Raw genomic sequence first — 18,192 nt, 5'->3', positions numbered from 1 at the left:
AGATGCTGCACCGAGGGAAAACCTCAACTTACGTGCCAAGTGGGTTAAAAAATACCCCGAATAAGCCACAGAGTACAGAGTGCAAACTGCAGCAGCCACGTGCTGGATCATTTTGGCTGCGCTGCACACTCCTGCAGCCTGTAGCCCTGCAAGCACAGAAGGACAGGGCTGGGCTGGCTGCTGAGAATGCCTTGGGCAGGAGGATCCTCCGGCAGCGAGCCCAGAGCCACTCTGGGCACTGAGGCCTCCGTGTCCCACAGCAACGGGAACACCACGGGGACGTGGCGCTGTTCCTGTGACATCCCAGCAGCAGCTCACGCAGAAACCGCCTGGAAGGTTCTCCTGTGTCACAAAGGAGCACAAAGAACCCTCCCAGGGCACAGCCCATGGCCCAAAGGATGCAAGAGGAACTCGGAAAATGCAGCAAACAAGGACACCCCATAGCCCAGCCTGAACACTGAGGAGAACAAGGACAGGACCAAAGCAAAGGAAACGTGACCTTTAGTCACTGATAGTTCTGACTAAAAGCAGCAAGCCTTGTTCCATCTGGGATCTTTGTTCTAGTTCTAAAAACAAGCAAGGTCCTCCACTCTAAATACACAGAAGGCAGGAACTGGGGAGGAGGTGGGATTAGGAAGGAGGAGGAGGAGGAGGGAGAGAAGAAAAGGAGGAGCAGGAACAGGAGGAGCAGGAACAGGAGGAACAGGAGGTTCCAGTGCCCCCTGTGGCCGCAGCCACGGGACCATCGCCCCCACCTCGTCTTGCAGCTCAGTGGGGAGGGGGAGCTCATCCCAAATCTATTGGGGGGTCCCTGAGAGGGTTTTTATTGGGGTGTGTTTGGAGCTCGCAGATTGTGGAATTGACCCCAAATATCATCTGGTGTCTCTGGGAGGGTTTTTTTTCTCTGTGTGTGTAGGTTTGGATTTTGCAGGAGCCCAAAGCTGAGCCCCTTGGGGGATCTTTGGGGGCCCACGTGGCCATTGCCCAGTATGGGCAGGGGAGGACATTGGTCCTGGGGACTGCCGGGAGAGCAGAGGAGGGGAACCCCTGGGACCCCCAGAGTGGGGAGAGCAGAGAGGGGCAATCCCAGAGCTGGGGGACCCCGGCAGACTGGAAAGGGGGGGAGCCTGGAGAGGAGGGACCCCTGGGATCCCTGGGATCTCAGAGTAGAGCATCAGGGGAGAAGGGCCCCCATGGACCCCCAAAAGCCCCTGAATCATCCCTGAGCAGGACGCCAGAGAATGGAGAACCCCTGGAACCATTGGACCCCCATGATCCCAAGAAAAGGAAACCTCTGGGACCCCAAAAGTGGAGAGATCAGCAATAGGGAACTACTGGGAGAGGGTTTTTTTGGCTGAATGTTGATATTGTGGAGATTTTCATGGACACAAGACTCCTGCTGACTTCTAGAGATGGACCTGGCCAGGAGGAGCCTCTACTCCAAGGCGCTCCCACCTTGGTTTCCCCAAACCAGGATCTGTCATTCCCAAGCTGTGGCCAGATGGAGGAGGAGGAAAAGCCCCAGACATTCCGCATGAGGAGGGGCTGCAAACCCAGCCCAGGGAGCTGCAGGGAGGAAAGAGCCCCCCTGAGCCAGGAAGGCGGCCGGAGATCCAGCCAGAGCTCAGAGCTGGTGGAGAAGCCTCATGGCAGGGAGAAGCCCCACAAATGCTTGGAATGTGGGAAGGGTTTCAGCTACAGCTCCACCCTGATGGAACACCTGAACATCCACCCTGGGGAGAGGCCCTGGGAGTGTGGGGAATGTGGGAAGAGCTTCAGTGGGACCTCCGACCTGAGCAAGCACCACAAGATCCGCACTGGGGAATGGCCCTGTATGAGTGCTTGGAATGTCAGAGGAGCTTCAGGTGGAATTCAGAGATCGTCACTCACCAGCACTTGCACACCAGGGAGAGGCCCTGCGAGTGTCCCGAGTGTGGGAAGAGCTTCGTGTGCTGCTGCAGCTCCATCCCCCATGGGAGGATCCGTGCTGGATGATCCCCAGTGACCCCCGTTGGGCAGAGCCCTGGTGATCCCCTTCCAAGTGATCCCCGTTGGGTGGGGGGAAGGTGTTGGAGAGATTTCTTCCCCTTCTCCTTGTGCTGCTGTGATTTGGTTGGTAATAAATTCCCTCCGTGTGCCCAGGCCGGGTCTGTTGTGCCCGTGCCGGATTTGCTGAGGGATTTCTCCCGGTCCTTGTCCCCAGCCAGGAACCCTCGGTTCCATTTTCTGTCCCTGTGCGGCTGCGGGGGCAGGGACAGAGCGGCTCTGGGGGTGCCTGGCATCGGGCCAGCGTCACCGCTCGCCACAGGCACCGCTGAGATCCCGCGCCCCTGGGCACGCATTGCTGGGCTCACCTGAGCTCCCACCCGCCCAACGCCCCAAGGTTCCCCCTCCCTGGAAATGCCCCACCCGGGGCTGCAGCGTCTCAGCCAATCAAAACACAGCCAAAACGCGCCGCAGCCAATGAGAACGCGGGGCGTTGAAGAGTCATCAGTTGTGTGGCGGAGCCTCTGAGATCGAGTCCCCAAAAGTGACGGCAGCCAATGAGAGCGCGCGGCGCTGCCGAGCCCGCCCTGCTCCGGACTGGTGCTGCCAGCGCAGCGCGGCTGCTTTGGGGCTGCTGCTCCCTGCCCGGCCCCGGCCATGGGGCGAGGGGCGGCAGCTGGGGCCCTACTGGTGGCACTGGTGGTGCTGGGAGCCCCCCCGACTGCGGGCGCGGAGCTCTCGGGTGAGCGGGGGGCGGGAGGCGCTGGGACAGGGGGGGAGAAGGGGGAAAAGGGAGCGAAGGGGGAGACCGGAATGGAGGGGGAGGAGGAGGGGACCCCCCAAAGGGAGAGCGGGAGGGGCTGAGGATTGGGGGGAGGTGAGGGAGGGGTGGGAGACGGTGGGAAAGTGGGGAAAAGGGGAGAGTGGAACCCCAAAACTAAAATGGAGGGGGCTAGGGATTGGGGGGAGGTGAAGAAAGCGTGGGAGAGGGTGGGGAAGTGAGGGAAAAGGGGGGGGGTGGGACCCCAAAACTGAGCCCGAGGGGGCCGGGGATTGAGGGAAAAGAGTGGGAAAGGGGAGAACGGGACCCCGAAAGTGATTTGGAGAGTGGCTGGAGGTGGGAGGGGAGAGGATGTGAAAGGGGAAATAGGGGAAGGGTGGGAAAGAGGAAATGGCAGCGTGGGCAGGAGGGTCCTATGGCGGCCGTGGGGCACAGGGGGTGGAGAGTGGGGATCCGGGGTGGCCCCTGGAGCTCTCGAGGTGCTGGGGGTGCACCCCTGAGCTGTGTCCTGCACACATAGGGGTGTTCCAGTGGATTGCAAAGGGTGAGTGTTAACTTCATTAACGGCACCGAGAGAGTGCAGTACGTGGAGAAGAACAGCTACAACCGGGAGCAGCTCCTGCACTTGGACTGCGACGTGGGGCACTTGTGGGGTTCACCCCCTTTGGGGAGAAGGTGGCCGGGTACTGGAACAGCCTCCCAGATTTCCTGCGGCCAAAAGGGACTGCGGTGGACTTGTACTGCCGGAGCAACTACGAGGTGGCCGCCGTGTTCCTCACGGAGCGCCGTGGTGATCGCGGGGCAGAGCGTGTCCCCTCAGGCCCTGCCCTGGCAGTGACCCTGGAGTCCCTCAAATCCTCCCTGGGAATCGCCCTCAGCCCTCCTTGTGCCCATCCCCAGCACTTCCCTCCGGGTCCAACCCAGTGACCCCAGTCTCTTCCATTCCATTCCATTCCCAGTCCATCCCAGTCTCTCCCAGTGACTCCTGGCGTGTCCATCTCAGCCTAGCGTGCCTAGCTGACCCTCAGCCAATCAGAGCACGTCTCTCTGATGACTCCCCTGTTGCCAGGCAGACCAGCAGCGCTGAGTGCCCCGCGCTGGACTCGGCCTCCCAGTGCCGCGCACGTCATTCCCAGTTCCTCCCAGTTCCGCCCCAGTCCCTTCCACTCCTTCTCAGCCCATTCTCAGTCTATTCCAGTTCACTCTAGGACCTCTACCCTCTCTCCCAGTGCCCCCCCATCTCTTCCAGTCCGTCCCAGTCCATCACAGTCCAATCCCAGTCTCTCCCAGGCAATTCCCAGTCCATTTCCAGTCTCTTCTACTCCATTCCCAGTCTCTCTCAAGGCCATTCCACCCCTCCCCTCTCTCTCCCAGTTTCCCCCAGCTGATCCCAGTGTGTCCCCGCTCTCTCCCAGTGCCCCTCACCGTGTCCATCTTGCTGGTGCCCTCGAGCTCCCAGCCCGGCCCCAGCTGCCTGCTCTGCTCCGTGGTGGATTTCTACCCTGCTGCCATCCAGGTGAGGTGGTTCCAGGGCCAGCAGGAGCTCTCGGAGCACGTGGTGGCCACCGATGTGGACCCCAACGGGGACTGGACCTACCAGCTGCTGGTGCTACTGGAAACCACCCTCAGTGCGGGCTCACCTGCAGCTGCCAGGTGGAGCATGTCAGCCTGGAGCAGCCCCTGAGCCGGCACTGGGGCACGGGGGAGCCCCTGGGCACGCTGGGAGAGCCACTGGGATGTTCTGGGAGCAACTGGGAGGGAGTTGGAGAGAGCCTGGTTGAAACTGGAGAGGGGCTAGTGGGTCTGGAAGGGCTGAGAAGGGATTTGGAGGATGCTGGGGAGGGTAGGATGGGGTTGAAGGGTACTGGTGGGCAGTGGGAGGGAATTTGGGTGCTAGGTGTAATTGGGAGGGATTTGAGTGGGCCTGGAGAGGCTGGAGGGAGATTGGGGATGGCAGGGGTTGGACTGAGGTTGTCCTGAGAAGAGACTGGGAGGAGTCTGGGTGTGTCCTGGTGGGGCTGGGAAGGAACCGAGAGAGGGTTCAGGGTCCCAGGGTGGTGGGAAGCAACTGGAAGGGGGTTGTGGGATCCTGAGAAGGATGGGAGAGGCTTTAGTGGGTCCTGGGGAGGCTGGGAAGGGACTGGGGGAGGTTTCAGGGGGTCCTGGGTGGGCTGGGGGTTACTGGGAGGGTGCTTGGAGGGGCTTTGGGTGCGCAAGAAGGTGAGGGGGGGTCTCAGGGATCGTGTCCCCCCTCTCCCGGAGTGTGTGCGTTCCCGCCAGGGCCCCCCAGCCCGGTGTCACCCCCTTTTCTCTGCCCACAGAGCTCCTGAGCCGCTGGTGGCCGCAGCCCCTCCCCGTGGGCTCGGGCCCGGCTGGGACCTCCCGCTCCGTCCCCGCTCTGCTGATTTTGGGGGGGTTTGTGTCCCCCCCAGCCCCACTGGCACTCACAAGAGAACTTGCTAACACTTTATATGAAGTTCAGAGTTATATACAAGCACAATACAGAATATGGAAAATTTTGAAAGCTACAACATAAGGCATCATTCTTATGGTCTTGATCACCACATGGCCATGGTTGCATTGCGGTCATGTCTTGGTCACAATCATCTCATGCTCATGGTCATGTCATGATCACGGTCCTGTCATGGTCACATTCATGGTCATCTGACTGTAATGGTCATCTTATGATCATGGTTGTGTCATGGTCTTGATCATCTCATGGCCATCTCATGGTGATGGTCATTTCCTGATGACCATTTCCTGATGACCATCATCTTATTCTCATGGATATCTCACTGTAATGGTCATCTCACAGTCATATCATGATCATGATTACACATGGCCATGGTTGAAGTGGTCCAGCTGGAGAAAGATTGTCCTTCTTGGACGTCCCGGCTGGCTATCCAGCACAACTAGCAGTAACAAGGCACTATCCCAATCTCCGTGGTTTGGGACAGCACCTAAAGCAAACGGTCTATGCTATGACAGCAGCGCTACCTTGTGGTAGGACGTGGCTTGGCTTATGGCTACAGTCAGCAGAAAAAGAAGAGAGCGCTCCCCAGCTGTGGTGAATGCAGGTTTATTGAGTCCCAGGGGAAACTGACAGCTGAAGAGGAAGAGGGGGAAGTTGTAACAGCTTATAAGAAGGGAGGGAAACAAGCGAGGAGTCAGTCCTTGGACGGATAGGATTTCAGAGGGGAGTGGGATACAAAAGATTGACTTAGGGAGAACACCAATGGGGATAACTTGAGGTAACTTGAGGGTGGAGCCCTGGCCCCTGAGCCAATCACTCGACGGTCCAGCTGGAAGTTTCTAGAGAGCTCTAGAAAGAAGGCTGGGAGTGCCGAGTGACAGACAGGGCACCAGGGAGGGATTTGAGAAAGAAACATTAATCTCCAAGGCAACTGGGGAGGAGTTGGGATAACTGGCAGCACAAGGGAGGGAGGGGAGAACCAGGGCAGAACCATTACATGATAGGGGGGAACAGAACAGTCCAACTTATACAGACACAACCCAACATCTCCCCCTTTTTTGTTTAAAAAAATGAAAGGCCTAAAAAGAAGTGAATTGAGCTTGGTTATTGAATTCCGAGTCGGAGTAAACATCTGCAAACCAGGGGTGGCTCGGCGGGGCTGAAGCCCACTGATCTTCTTCTGCAGCCTGTCTATCACCTGATTGTCCACCATCTGATTGTCCATCATCTGGGCTCACCACCTGGTTGATGCTCAGAGTGGGTACCAAATTAATTAACAGTCTCTTAACTAATCTCCAAATGACGGAGGAGGCAATTAAAACTACAACTAAAATTAAAAGAACTAAAAGCACAGACCTTAAAATCGACCCCACCCAACTTGAAAGGCCCCATCCTGAGAAAATGTCCCCTAGCCAGTCCGATGTTTCTTAATGTCATTGACCATGTCTTGCATCTTCTTGATAGCACTTCTCATGTCCTCAGCCTTTGATGATAAATTGAGGCAGCAGAGGCCCTCAAATTCTTCGCAGTGGTGGTTGTGAAGGAGGAGCAGAAAGTCGAGGGCCGCCCTATTTTGCAATGTTGCCTTCCTTGTAATTTCTTCGTCTGATAGGAGGTCCGATAATGTGGCTGATATAAGATTGGCTTGTTTAGCCACCCAACACTCTAGGTGGGCCAATTTGCCTAGAGCCTTGGCTGCGGATACTCAGGGCAAAAACACAGTAACTGCAACTCCTTTTGGTTTAGATCAATGAATAATTTCTGAGTCACACTCTGGGTCAAGATTTCTAAGATCTCTTTTGGAACAGGCCAAATTCAGTGTGACATTTTTTAATATCCAATTATTAATTTGAGTTTTGTTGGAGGTAAACAGCGACAGCCGTCCAAAAGTGCAAGGGCCTCCGATAAGGCGAGAGGGGAAGCCTGCCCATGCTTGGTCTCCGCAAACCAAAAACACACCACGGGGTAGGGATAAAGGTTTGTAATCAAAGGTGGATGCCATATCTATATGGGCGACAACTTCATATCATAAACTGGCAGCATATTCTTTTTTGAACTGCCAAACTGATAGGAATAACTTATCTGGAGGGTTGGGGGTGAACATAAACTGAACGCAGAGGAAGGCGTTGGCAGAGCCGAGCAATTCGAATTCCAGGGGTTCAGAATCCAAAGGTGTCAGACCTTGGATTCTGTCCCTCCAGCCAATCATAGGATCAAAACCAGGACAACAGGCAACCTTTTGGGGCATCAGGGGAGCAAGGGAGGTAGCAAGGGGAGAGGGGAAATCATTAGGAGGGAGAGGGATCCCCACAAGGCAAGATGACATCGGGTCCTCTGCCGATGCGGTGTTAAGGCAGATGTGATCCTGGCTGAGGACTTTTGTGAGTGTCCTCCAGACATTAGCTTTGGGCTGAGGAACAATCCATTGGAACAAAGGACCAGTATGCGGTCACCAGAAGGATGACAGCAGCTTGAGAGGGAGCCATCAGGTTGGGGTCGCTAAAACAACAGAGAAACAAAATTAAGAAACAAGTTTAAAAACCTTGGTTCTGCCCCAGGAGGAGGTCTAGGTCTAAGGCTGAAGGGTTTGCACTTCCTCCTCCAACAGGCCTCCTCGACCTGTTGAGTTGAGTGCCACAACTCCGACTACCGGTGCTCTCCTTGGAAGAAAGGGCCTGACCCATTTCAATGGAACCCATTTCAAACCTGAGGGAGTGGACACGCACACGTATCCCCTTTCCCAGGTTACCAGGTAAAAGGGCCCTTCTGTCTTCCAGGTCTCCGGATCCTTGACTAGGACCGGAGGCCTCGCTTTCAGGTGCAGCTGTTCATGGTGACCAAAGTGCCTAACTATAGGGGAATTAAGGTTGTCAAAGGAGAAATTTAAAAAATTAATCATAAAAAGTGCCTTGGACAGTCGGACATGTGGGGACTCCACCTTCACTGCTGTGCGTTGTTGTTCCAGAACCTTTTTTAGGCTCTGGTGGGTCCTCTCCACCACGGCTTCGCCTGTCAGGTAATAGGGGTTGCCAGTCTTGTGCTCTATTCCCCATTGCTGCAGGAAGCTCTTGAGTTCTCTGGATTTGTACACTGGGCCATTGTCAGTTTTGATGACCTTGGGGATGCCCAGCACAGCGAAAGCCTGCACAAGATGTTTTTCTGTGTCGGCTGCTTTCTCCCCTGTACAGGCAGAAGCATAGACTGCACCAGAGAAGGTATCCATGGAAACATGGACGTAATTCAACCGACCAAAAGATGGGACATGTGTCACGTCCATTTGCCACACCTCACAACTAGACAAGCCTCTGGGGTTGACACCGGAGCTGATGGATGGGAGTTGATGGGACTGGCAGTGAGGGCATGTAGCCACAATCGCCTTGGCCTGTTCTCGAGTGATCTGAAATTGTTGAACAAGGCCAGGGGCATTTTGATGGAATAGCTGGTGGCTAATCTTAGCTTGGCTGAACACATCCGGGGGCAGGGCCATCTGGACTGGAGTGGCAAGGGCATCAGCTCTTCAATTGCCCTCCGCAATGAACCCTGGCAGGTCGTTGTGTGATCTGACATGCATTACGAAAAAAGGTTGCTCTTGGTGGCAGACCAGCGTGACTAATCTTGAAAGCAAATTGAATAAGGGAATGTAGGACACTTCCTGCAATATTGCATTTTCTGCCCTGGACACTACACCTGCAACGTAAGACAAATCTGTGACCAAATTGAACGGTTCAGAGAACCTCTCAAAAGCCCTGACAACTGTGTCCAACTCATCTACTTGAGGTGATCCTTCCACCTCAGTAACACCAGCCTCCCACTGCTGGGTTTGGGGATCCTTCCAAGTCATTACAGACTTGTGGGATGCTCCAGACATGTCAGTAAACATGGTCAGTGCCTTCAGAGGGGTTCGGCTCTGAACACTTTTTAATGAAAAGGAAAATTGAACGTCCTGATTAAAAATTTTGTGGGCCGGTCGATCAACAGCGATTCGGCTTGTGTAGCTGTCCAGTGCAAATTGTAACATTTCATTCTCTCGGAGCAGTTTGTCAAATGTGTCCTTTTTGAATTGGCCCGATTTCAATTGGATGGGGATGTGAATGCAGTCAAAATCACAACCTGCAAGCTCCCTGATCTGTGATCTTGCCTTGCGGATCAGTTCTGCCACCAGCTCTTGTGGCTGTGTCCTCTGGGACCTATGGTGGCTGAGGAAGATCCACTCTATAATTAAGAGACGGTCTCTTGAGCCTCGGTCCTTATCCTTGAGTGACTCGTCCCACTGAAAAATCACTCCATGGAGGTGTGGCAACTTTCCTAGAATAATAAACTTGAACGGCAGACCTGGCTGATATCTGTGGGCCTGCCTGGCCAAAATGGACTCTTGGATTTTCTCCAGTGCTGTCTGTGCCTCCTGGGTAAGTGACCTAGGAGAACTGAGCTCCTCTCCCCCTTTCAATAAATTGAAAAGGGGGGCTAGGTTGTCGGTTGGTATTCCTAGCCAAGGCCTTACCCAATTCAGAGACTCACACAACTGGTGGACGTCTGCCAAGGTCTTAATGTTAGTCTTTATAACTAATTTTTGCGGCACAATGGTCCGCCTGCTAATCTCTAAACCCAGGTACTTCCAGGGTGGCATCCGCTGAATTTTGTCCTGCTGAAGCTTGAACCCTGCAGCAATCAATGCATTGATTGTCAGGTCAAGCACGTGAGTAAGTATGTCATCCGTCGGAGCACAAACAAGTATTTCGTCCATATAATGGAAAACTATAGCATCTTCCATGGCTGTACGTACTGGGGACAACAAGGAAGCTATGTACCACTGGCAGATAACAGGGCTGTTTTTCATTCCCTGTGGTAAAACACACCAATGGTAGCGCTTCCTTGGGGCTTCACGGTTGATGGTGGGGACCTGAAGGCAAAACGTGGGGCATTGTCAGGGTGTCGGGGAATTTGAAAGAAACAATCTTTTATATCTACAATTGCCAAATTCCAATTTTGGGGGAGCATCGTTGGGGACGGCATCCCTGGTTGGAGAGGACCCATGTCCTTAATGACATTATTAATTTGGTGGAGATCATGGAGGAGCCTCCACTTATCTTTGTTGGGTTTTTTGATGAAAAAACTGGGGAGTTCCATTCTGACATGGTCTCTACCAGATTACCCTTAAGTAGCTGCTCCTAGACGAGCTTGTTGAGCACCTTCAATTTTTGTTTATTGAGCGGCCATTGTTCCACCCATACTGGTTTATCAGATTTCCGATGCAGCTTCTGGGTAGGGCGCTCTTCAGCGACCACTGCCTGAAAAACCTGGGGAGCCGCTGGGAGGTCAATTCTGGCTCCCCACTGGGCAAGAAGGTCTCTCCCCCACAGGGGTTCTGTATATTCCAAAACGAATGGGCGTATAGACGCTAATTGCCCATCCAGCCCCTTAATTTGCATGATACTCTTGGATTATCTCGCCAATTGCATGCCCCTGACACCTTGAACGCGACCAGCCACATCCTGCAACTCCCAATGTGATGGCCATTCCCGAGAAGGGATGATTGTCACATCTGCCCCTGTGTCCAAAAGCCCTTGGAGAGATCTCCACCCCTCGAAAGGCAGCAGGTGATCCAGGGTTTTTCTCACCCCAAAACCTGGGCCCAGGCTGCTGTGTGAGGGAGATCTTGCAGAGGTGTGCAAGGCAGTTCTGGACCCCAGGTCATCTCAGGCACTGGGATGGCCTGAGCTACAACCTGGCCTTTGGGCAGGAAGAGGGGAGGGCCCTATAGAAAATTTCCCTGGGTCTGATGTTAAGAGACCCGGGACTATATTTACTTCAAGTGGTGTAAACTTTGTGTCTCCGACGACAACATACTTACATCTGATCTGTCACCAGGTACCTGGGCACTCAGGGCACACAGTTACCAGATGGAAGTTGGAATCTCTTAGATGGAGTGGTTCGGTCAGCTGCAACCTGAAAGGAACAGTTTTAGAAAGCGTGGTCTAGGTTGAATACAATCTAGACAAGTCAAGTCCGGTTTAACAAAGTCTGTTTCGGCAGTCCTGGTTTAGAATTGTCTCCTCCTTTCCCCTCCCTGCAAGATGCTATTAAACCCGCCTCATTTGTATCTTCACGCAGGGGGCACTGCGCTCAGAAACTAGTTTTTTTGTTGGGGGTTTCCCCAAGGTCCCTGCCCTTTCCTAAATTCTAAAAACTGGAGTCTCAGGGGGCAGTCGGGCATCCAGTGCCCAAGCTTCCTGCAGAGATGGCAGGGAGCAGTTCTCCTTTTCGACGATCCTGGGGTGCGGGGTCGCGATGGACGATTGGCCAAAGGCAGGGCTGGATCTACAGGTGTGACGTCCATGGTGTCAGCAGCGGCAATCCTTCAAGGTTGCGGTCGGGTTTTGTAGTCGAGGTCTCCTGGTGACAGCAAGACTTTGTGTGCACAAACTTCCAGCATGAGTTGCAGAGTGGGAGGAGGGTCCAGGGGTAAACTGAAAATGGCAGCTTTGCAAGCTGGGGTAGCATTTGCAGATGCCATCTCCTTGAGGATCTCCATCCTGGCCTCCTCACTCTGCACCTGCAAATCAACTGCCTTGCGAAGGCACTCAACAAAAGACACAAATGATTCTTCTGGATGCTGGAAAATTCTAGAATAGGTGAGATGAGGCGCTGCTGACCGCAACCTCAAGAAAGCCCTTTCTGCTGCCCTGGCAGTTTCTTTCAATGCCTCCGGGGGAATGGACCTAGCTTGGGAATGACCATCTGCCCAATTCCCCATCCCACACAGATGGTCATTTGAGATGGTCTCACCATCAAAATCAACACCAGTGTGGGGATTGTCCCAAAGGGAGGGTAGGATTCCCACCACCTCCTTTTTCCGTGCCGCCTCCCACATGACAAACTCCGTGGGGTTTAGCAGGCATGAAAAAAGGCGCCACAGGTCGGAGGGGGTGACTTCCGATTCTGTCAGCATGGCCCTCAGGATCCCCTGGAAGTACTCGCTCTCCCGGGAGAAATCCTTTTGGGCCTTGCACAGCTCTTTGATGATGTGGTGGGGGAATGGGGCCCACTGGGCCTGGGCTCTCCCCTCCCTCACCTGGTGGTACATGACCGGAGCAACTGAAGGGATGGAAACCGGCTCCGGGTCCGGGTCTCCACCCTCCTCCCAGCGAAGCATGGGAACCAGAAGGCGGGGCGTGAGAAGGGAAGGGGAGTGGCTGGAGGACTGGGCAGGGATGTCAGATGTTTGGGTCTCCGCCCCAAGGGAGTAGTCAAAGGGCGGAGCTTCATAGGAGGGAGGAGAAATGGGAGGAGCTGCAAACCCAGCCCAGTGATAAAGCCTCTGATCAGCCTTATCATAAAGCAGAGCAATAGGGCTCAGGAGCTCAGTCCCTGAGTAGGGACCGGGTGCCCGAGGCTAGCTCACTCATGCCAACGCCACGGGGCTACCATCTAGCAAGCATGGTGATTATCAGCTCTATAGTGATTAACAAGCTCTCAGGATTTCAGCCCTGCTTGCTAGGTAGTGGTGCCCCAGCCTTGAGGTTGCAGCAGACGGAGAGAGAGGAGAAGGAGAAGGCACAGGCTGTTCCACGGAGATGGTTTTATTTGGGGAGGTCCATGAAGGGTCTCTGCTCTTCTTCTTTCTCCCCTAATGGGGTACAGTATGCTTCTTTTATAGGGTTGGAAAGGATCCAAGCTTGACCAATGGTAAGAGGTTAACATGACATTGCCTTAAAGGGTTACAGAGATAGATTAAGGGCGGAGGACAGGGAAACAGAAATTTTCTTTTGCTGCTTCGTTTCAGCATTCCTGTTGTTCGTATTCTCCATGGTGCTTTTCCCAAACTTATGGGGTTTACTGCGACTCCACTTTCTGTTTTTACAAAAAAGGCGTTTGCTATAGTTCTTTTGAAACAGTGAACAAGGCACGAGAGCATAGCTAACACAATAACAACTACAAGGAGAATCAACAACATTCCCTTAAACCAAGGATGCTGCCCATCCTGTTAATCCCCATTGCCTGAAAAGTTCATTGACCCAGTCTGGGATTTTCTCTACTTTCAAGTCCTTCACAAGATCTTTCAGTTTCTGGATGTTCGCATGGATGGATTCCGAGCGTGAAGAGAGGTTGAAGCAGCACATCCCTTCGAAGTCTTCACAGTCGTGTCCATGGGCAAGCAGCAGGAAGTCGATTGCTGCTCAATTTTGGAGCGAAGCCTGTCTTGTGGTTTCTTCTTCCTTGAAGAGATCACTCAAGGCTGCAGATGTAGCATTAGCTTGTTTACTGAGCCAGCACCCAAGGTGATTGATTTCACCGAGGGCTTTAGCTGCAGCTACCCAGGGTAGGAACAGGGAGACAGCAATCTTTTTTGGTTTATTCCGATCGTATAATTTAGGATCACAATTTCCATCAAATTCAGTGTAGGACCTTTTTTGTCATTTGATTCGCTTTCTTTTTTCCAATTATGTAACAGGGTGATGTTTGGAGTGAGGGTAGAAAGTTTTCCAAGGGTACAGGGACCTCCCTGGGGTTGGGAGGGGATCCCAGCCCATACTCTGTTACCACAGATGAGAAACATTCCCTTGGGTAATACTTTGGGATGGAGAGAGGACACGGAAATCACACGAGCTGTGTAATTGCACCAGTCATGAGAGTTATAGGCTTTGTTAATTGCTGATATCTCTTTTCGATATGTGTTTTTGTTCTGGTCAGTTTCTGGCCAATTGTTTTTTGGATGTCTAAAGTAAAATTTGACACAGTATGTGGCCTTGGAGGACCCCAACAGATCCAAATCTTGGGGTTCCTCTTTAGCATCAGGCAGAATTTTTGTCCACTCGTTCCAGGTATCAGCCACATTGGGTCTCTTACCTGTGGTGCGGAGGATCTCTGAGTTATAGACAGGCCAGTCATCTGCTACAAAGGGAATTCCTACTAGACAGGTGGAAAGTGGATTATCAATGCTTCCCATGGACAAGCACATGTTGTCCTGTTTTAATGTTTTTGCTAAGGTTACCCAAACATTATGGCTGGGCTGTGGGCTAATCCAGCCGAAGGCACGCGGTACGGTGAAGAACATCCAGGCAGCAGTGAGGACAGCAGCAACGGAGATATTTTTCATCTTTGGGCAGGAATAGGGCTTCTGATAGGGAATCTAAGCAGAATTTGTTATCTTTATGATGAGAGGGTTTTCTACCTTGTTCTTTTCTGTGTTCCCCTCCTCCCCCCCTTTTTCTTTTAATTTCTAAGCTACACTAAGGGAGGAGGAGTGGGTAGAAGGTTAAGGGGTTTTAAAAGGTTAGGGAGAGGGAATAACAGGGTTTTTTTAATACAGAAAACCAGTGTAACAACACATAATTCAGAGAACACTTTTGTGTTAAGGCTATCTATGGCCTGATGCAGCAGACTGATGTTTAGCTTTCAGTTTTGTCTGCTGTCTTGTAATGGGGCGGTCTGTTCTTGTGCTTGTGGGTATTCGGCGACGTCTTCGTCTCCAGGCAGAGCTGGTTTGGTTTTGAGGTGGTCTTGTGTTTGCCTCAGGAGCGTTCTTGCCCCCGTTTGCAGGAGTAGTGTTCACAGTGCCTAAATATGGCTTTATGTTTTTTCCTGGGAACCACCTCGGACCGGCTGGTAGTAGCACGCACGCATATCCTCTACCCCAGGTGATCAGCTGGTGAGGCCCAGAAATTTGGTGTGTTTCAGGGTCCTTCATGAGCACCGGTGTTTTCTCAGTGAGCTTTGCTTGGGTGGTATTTGCAAAGTGGCGAAGTATTGGTGGGTCAGGCTCTGATGCTGTACAGTTCAGGAAGTTGATGACGTAGAGAGCCTTGCAAAGTCTTTGCACTGGAGATGTGATTCTCGTGTCTCTGTTCTGTTGATCGAGGACTCTTTTGAGGGTTTGATGTGTCCTTTCCATGATGGATTGTCCTGTGGGGTTTACAGGTATGCCAGTCTTGTGTGCTATTCCCCATTCATTGAAGAACTCCTTTAACTTGTGGGAAGTGTAGGCTGGTCCATTATCTGTTTTAATCTCTTTTGGTACACCCAGGGCGGCAAAAGCGAGGAGAAAGTATTTTATTGTGTGCAGTGTGTTTTCTCCTGCATGTGATGATGCAAATACTGCTCCCGAAAACGTGTCAACCGATACATGCACGTATTTTGATCTTCCAAAAGGTGTGAAGTGAGTTACATCTGTCTGCCACAGCTGGCAGCTACTCAGACCTCGGGGGTTGACTCCTGTCCCCATGGATGGTATCTGATAGTTCTGACAGTTCGGACATGTAGCAACAATAGCCTTTGCCTGATCCTTTGAGAGCTTAACCATTCTCATAAGGGCAGGTATATTTTGATGGAAAAACGCATGTAACAACTTTGCCTGGGCAAAGATGTTAGGAACATTAGCAGTTTCTGCTGCCATTGCTAATGCATCCGCTTTCCTGTTGCCTTCTGCAACAAAACCTGGGAGGTCTGTGTGTGACCTCACATGCATTATATGGTAAGGTTGCTTTCTGTGTGAGATTAGGTGTGTTAATTTAAGCTGAATCTGTGACCAGATTGAAAGGCTCGTTTTTAAACTTTTCAAAGGCTCTGACAGCTGCTAATTCTGCGATCTCTGGAGATCCCTCCACTATTTGTATGTCGGAGCGCCAATCTTGTGTTTGGGGGTCTCTCCATGTAACCATTGACTTGTGGGAAGACCCTGAGCCATCTGTAAAGAGGGTTAGAGCCTTGAGAGGTTTTCTACTTTGTATTCGTTTTGGAATCAAATGGAAGGTTACATCAGGGGTAAAAAGTTTGTGTTTTGGGATCTCCCCCGGTGGGAGAGTGCCCAGGGTGCAGACGGGAAACGACTCCTGTCCCTGAGCAGAGGGAGAAGCCCCGGGGCATGAAGTGAGCACGGCCCCATTCCCTGTCTCCGGCACTGCCGGGGTAGGAGGTGCAGCTGGAAGGAGGGAGGCGTTGGGGGAAGGCTGGATTTAAGGCTCTTCACTTACTTCTCATTATCCTGCTCTGAGTTTTTTGAGTTCTCTGTCAGAAATCTCTCCCCTCCCCCACTCATCCACAGGGGTTTGGGGTAGTTTTCCCTTTTTGGGGGAAATCAAAGCCATGCCCTGATGCTCCTAATTAGGGGTAGGAGAAGTGAAGCTTCAGGGCTTCCCGCTCAGCCGGAGCCACCGAAGCCGCAGTGCCGGGAAAGCCGTGGCGGGAGGTGCGGAGAAGTTTGTTTGTGTTTTCAGCTCAATCCCGCTCGGGCCCGGGCCCGTTCCAGGCCTGTTCCTCATCTCCGGCTCTGCCCTCACGCAGCCCGGGGGGCCCTGAGAGCGCGGGGCGAGGCTGTGCCGTGTGCAGAGCCCGCCCCTGGCTGCGATTGGGCGACGGTGCCGTCAGTCGTGGGTCTGGCGCGCTGATTGGTGGGATCGGGGCGGGGCAGGGTCCCGGTGGCGGCCTGAGGGCGGCCGTAGCTCGGCGGTGGCGCCATTGGCGGAGCGTCTGTGCGGGCCGGGGAGCGGCGGCAGCGGCCGGAGCGCGGTGAGGCGGCGGCGGAGCTGGGAGGCGGCCGCAGCGGAGGTGGGAGGCGCGCTGGGTTGTGCGGGGGCTCGGGGCTCGCTGCGGGCCTCGGGGGCGGCAGGGGGCTCAGGCGGGTTCGTTGTGCCGTGTCCGGCGCGTGTTGCCGCTGGCGTGAGGGCGCTGCGGGAGCGGCTGCCCGCTGTCTCCTTGCGGCCGCTGCCTCGGCAGGAGCCGTTGCCGGAGCAGCGCTGGCTCGGCCCGGTTCCTGTGGCTGGGACAGAGGCGGCTGCCCCGTGCCCGGGGCTGTGCGGGGAAATTCACATGGCCGGAGGTTTCTGTGCCCCGAGGAGACAGAGGAGTCCTGTACAAGTGACTTTATTGCTGAGCAGAGAGAGAGGCCGTGGTGGGGCGTTTGCCGTGCGCTCTCTGCCATTGTTGTAGTTCGCAGCCTCCTTTTTATCTTCATTTTCCCGGCTGTGTCTCCTCTCCCTTTGCCCACTGGCTGAGGTACTTGGAAGGTTCAGACCTCCCGATCCGCCAACTGCATGTCCTCGTTAACATGCACCCCACTTTTGTAGAACAGCCGATATTCACGGCTCTGTTAAGTCTTTACTCTTCTGGAAGTTCAGGAGTACAGCTGAAGTTCGGTCTTTGTCTGAGCAGCCGTCCATGTCAATTAGTAACATTTTTTGAAACTTCCCGGAGGCTGGTCCATGGTGTTGTAGGATTTGTTCTGGTGGGCGTTGATGTTTTTCCCATTGTTTGCACTCCCTCAGGAGCCAGGGCTGCATCAATTGGCCGATTTTTTGTCATTTAAACATCAAATACTTGGATTCCCAGCTGCTTTCCTGAACTTGTGGTAGCAACAGCCGCCGTGCTGTAATGCACCCTATATAACTTAGACAGTGGCAGCACATGTTGGAGTGGGCAGAGGGATGATTCCCCCCCACTTTTTAAAGTGAAGTTTTCACAACATTCTCCGTTTGCTGTTTTCCTTTGCAGCTTCGCCCGTTTCTGTTGCAGGGTCAGATATCCTCACCCTGGGCTCTGCCTTGAGCTGTGCAAATTCCATCAGTGCAAGCAGGCAGAGCTTGGGGTGAGGGGCAGAGGGAATCAGCCCAATTCCTGCCCCAGGCAAGAGACCCAGGTACATTGTCCAGGCTTTGCCCAGCAGTGTTCATTTGCATTTCTAAAGCTCCTCTCCAGGCTGACTAGAACCAAAGCTTCTCTTCCAGGGCAGAAATCTGGTGACTCCCTTGTTCCTTTCCCACCCACCTTCCCTTGCTTTTTATTTTTCTGTTTTTTAAACAATATTCTGTTAACTGTTTATCAGTTACCGCGTCTCATTTAAGCCTCTTCTAGTTTTTCAAAATGCATCCTAAAGGTGAGCGTGGAGAAACCCAGACCAAAATTGTGCCATCACTAAGAGACACACACACACATACCCAAAAAGCCTCTACTTCTCCTA

At 53.3% G+C, this 18,192-nt stretch overlaps 1 protein-coding gene and 1 pseudogene across 1 annotated transcript in view; one reads left to right on the top strand and one right to left on the bottom strand.

Moving 5' to 3' along the window:
* The window catches only part of LOC143695937 (uncharacterized), a 297,449-nt gene that overhangs the window by 216,183 nt on the left and 63,074 nt on the right, over positions 1-18,192 (bottom strand). The gene's annotated exons all lie outside the window — the stretch shown is intronic.
* Positions 2,593-4,861, top strand: LOC129132003 (class II histocompatibility antigen, B-L beta chain-like; annotated as a pseudogene).

Source organism: Agelaius phoeniceus, chromosome 27 (genome assembly GCF_051311805.1).
Source record: "Agelaius phoeniceus isolate bAgePho1 chromosome 27, bAgePho1.hap1, whole genome shotgun sequence".
NCBI lineage: Eukaryota > Metazoa > Chordata > Aves > Passeriformes > Icteridae > Agelaius > Agelaius phoeniceus.
The sequence above is the reverse complement of the archived record's forward strand: the minus strand, read 5'-3'. Positions and strand labels throughout refer to the sequence as shown.